This window comes from Salmo salar, chromosome 02 (assembly GCF_965601325.2).
Source record: "Salmo salar chromosome 02, fSalSal1, whole genome shotgun sequence".
NCBI classification, from domain to species: Eukaryota; Metazoa; Chordata; class Actinopteri; order Salmoniformes; family Salmonidae; genus Salmo; species Salmo salar.
Window position 1 is genome coordinate 58621142 of NC_138292.1, and position 3665 is coordinate 58624806.

The following is a 3665-nucleotide window of genomic DNA, read 5'->3' on the forward strand; positions in this document are numbered from 1 at the left end:
TCTGAATACTTATGTAAGTAAGGTATTTCTGTTTTCTATTTTTAATACATTTGCAAATATTTCTAAAAACCTGTTTACGCTTTGTCATTGTGGGGTATTGTGTGTAGATTGAGGAACATTTTTAATTGAATCCATTTTAAAATAAGGCTTACAAAATGTGGAAGAAGTCAAAGGGTCTGAATCAGGGATACAAACCTGTCACCTTTTGTCGAAATTCGCCGTTTTGAATCCAAAATAGGTGACCTACGTGATTCGTGTAGATCCGATGAGAAAATTTTGGGCCAATCGTTCACATAACAGAATGCAGCACGCGACTGAAGAGAGACGAGACAACCAATTTGCTAGTTACAGTATCAGCACGCCCTCTAGAAAGAGCGGAGAGTGGAATGGCAGTTTACCAGCTACATCTGCGCGTCCCCTGGACAATAACGAGGTGGTAGGTGAGAAGCCTGACCACGGAAACGGGGGTGAGAAGGTGATGAAGCGTACTTCATGAGCTTTAACTGAAAAACAACTGGCATTTGGAAAGTTTGAGTTGAGGAAGAAAGTGTGGTGGAACGAGTATTGTTAGCGTTAAGTATCTTGCTAGCTGGATCGAGTTCTCCGTTAGCTAGCCAGAGAAATGTTGAGCAACATTAGCCAACTTAACTGATGAAATAATTGAGTTTATGGTGTGAAAATTAGCTGGCTAATAAAGTCAGACAGCTACATCAGATGAACTAACGTTAGTAACCTAACCAATTCGCTATAGGGGTGGCAGGTAGCCCAGTGGTTAGAGCGTTGGGCCAGTAACCGAAATGTTGCTAGATTGAATCCCCGAGCTGACAAGGTAAAAATCTTTCGTTCTGCCCCTGAACAAGGCAGTTAACCCACTGTTCCTAGGCCGTCATTTAAAAAAAGAATTTGTTCTTAACTGACTTGCCTAGTTAAATAAAGGTTAAGTAAAAAATAAAAATTGTATTAACTTGTATACGACTCCTTGCCGTTATAACGAGTTTGTTGCTTACTGACCCTGGCAATCTGTGAAATGCTAACTAACTACTATCTGTGAACTAATGTTTTCCCTCTACAGTACTATATGTGGTTAATTTTCAGAATGAGAGCATTAGGTGACATGAGTCGTTGCTTGTTAAACAAGTGGATTTAGGGATCAAGTGGAGCTGGAGCTGGGCCTGGTTTTGGCTTAAGCTGGATGCCACTATAGGAACACCACACACTTTCTCACTTGTTCAATACAGTGGATAAAAAGGGTGTACTCTGCCTGAAAGAGATCAGCTATGCCAACAAAAGGTCTCATGTTCTGCTGGCACGTTGTAGAACAGATGTCTACAGGCAGAAAGTGTACAATGTAATACTGTGCAGTGTAGACAAAATATTGTTTTTGTTGTGTTGAACTTGACGGTAACACGTGTGTGAGTAAGGGGGATTAGTAACAAGTTTACTCGGTGAGCGTTATTTTTGCACACGTAGCCTTATGCACCTGATCAACGTCTTCTATTATAATAGAGCAAAAATAGAAGGCCTGTTTTTGTTTCATTCTTTTTCGACTTCAAAATGTTTTGTGCAATATTTAGATGTGTGTGGGCAGGGGGGGTCACGGGTGTTCTATAATAAAGGCTGTCATGGCTAACTGCAATATTAGTGTATTGCTTTTTCTCCAGACTTGAGTGTCATTTGCAGTGAAGTCTAGGCAACAACATTGGATTGCTATCTTCATTTTTTTGTTGCTGTAAGTTAGGTTCACGTTAACCACTTTTTATTTTACACACAGAGACTGACTAGGTAGATCATATTCTTTGTTGTTTAATTAGTTAACCTGCATTTCCCCCGAGCAGGGATTTATTGCATGTTTCAGTGCAACAAAAAAAACTTTTTTTGGGGGGTCCTCACTAGTTTGCATCCCTGGTCTGAACACTTTCTGAATGCACTGTATGTATGGCCTGCATAACAGTGATAAATCTTGACAACTATACTGAGGAAAGAACAACATCAAGCCAAGACAGTCCTAGTCTAGTATGTTTTTGTGTGTGTATGTCTGCCAGAGTGCTAATGTTTGGGCAGGTGTCTGCAGCAGGTAGCCTAGCGGTTAGAGAGTTGGGTCAGTAACTGAAAGGTTGCTGGTTCGAATACCTGAGCCGACAAAGTTAAAAAATCTGTCTATGCCCTTAAGCAAGTCACTTAAACCCTAATTTGCTCCAGATCTGCTGTACGACTATGGCTGACCTTGTAAGACAACACATTTAAGTGTGTGTGTGTGTGTGTGTGTGTGTGTGTGTGTGTGTGTGTGTGTGTGTGTGTGTGTGTGTGTGTGTGTGTGTGTGTGTGTGTGTGTGTGTGTGTGTGTGTGTGTGTGTGATGTTTTGTCTGTCTCTCTTTGTGTACGTACGTGCAGCACTGCAGGAATGGAGGTGTTTAATATGACGGCCACACCGCTGCTGGAACTCCCTGTGTGAGAGAGGGAGAGAGCAGCAGCTCGTTTGAAGTCTGCGACTGAGCCTCTCATCAAACGGCAGTTCTGCAGCCGTCTCAGCCCGTTCCCTCACACACACACACACACACACACACACACACCCCAATACCTCCTCTCACACTTTGCATCCCACCTAGTTTTGATCCCCTTCATAGTTCATACCATAGATGACACAGTCACCGATGACCAACATCAAATACTCCCAGACGGCGGCCATATTGTTTTCTCCCCCATATCACTTTTCGGTCTCACTCCCAAACCTCGTTCACATTGGGACAGTGAAACAGTCAGAGGGACAGAGACTCCAACTCATGTCTTTGTTACAGATATGTTTATATTGACTAATAAGTCCATATGTATGGGCTCCTATATGTCGATCTTTCAGGACTTATGTCTATCTATTTAGTCATTAAACTAGACATCTGTATTGTCATTCTATTTAGACAGGCCTAGTTTAAATGTCTACTTACTCACAAACTGTCATTGGATGTACAGTTGAAGTCGGAAGTTCACATACACGTAGGTTGGAGTCATTAAAACTTGTTTTTTAACCACTCCACAACTTTCTTGTTAACAAACTATAGTTTTGGCAAGTTGGTTAGGACATCTACTTTGTGCATGACACAAGTAATTTTTCCAACAGTTGTTTACAGAAAGATTATTTCACTTATAATTCACTGTATCACAATTCCAGTGGGTCAGAAGTTTATATACACTAAGTTGACTGTGCCTTTAAACAGCTTGGAAAATTCCAGAAAATGACGTCATGGCTTTAGAAGCTTCTGATAGGCTAATTGACATCATTTGAGTCAATTGGAGGTGTACCTGTGGATGTATTTCAAGGCCTACCTTCAAACTCAGTGACTCTTTGCTTGACATCATTGGAAAATCAAAAGAAATCAGCCAAGACCTCAGAAACAAATGTAGACCTCCAAGTCTGGTTCATCCCCGCTCAGCAAGGAAGAAGCCACTGCTCCAAAACCGCCATTAAAAAGCCAGACTACGGTTTGCAACTGCACATGGGGACAAAAATTGTACTTTTTGGAGAAATGTCCTCTGGTCTGATGAAACAAAAATAGAACAGTTTGGCCATAATGACCATTGTTATGTTTGGAGGAAAAGGGGGGAGGCTTGCAAGCCGAAGAACACCATCCCAACCGTGAAGCACGGGGATGGCAGCATCATGTTGTGGGGG

General features: G+C 41.7%; 1 long non-coding RNA gene across 1 annotated transcript; it reads left to right on the top strand.

Moving 5' to 3' along the window:
- Window positions 1–341: 341 nt before the first annotated feature.
- On the top strand, window positions 342–2914 carry LOC106587333 (uncharacterized). Its single transcript, XR_001324424.3, has 2 exons — window positions 342–475; window positions 2393–2914. It is a non-coding gene; the product is annotated as an uncharacterized LOC106587333 (long non-coding RNA).
- Window positions 2915–3665: the final 751 nt, after the last annotated feature.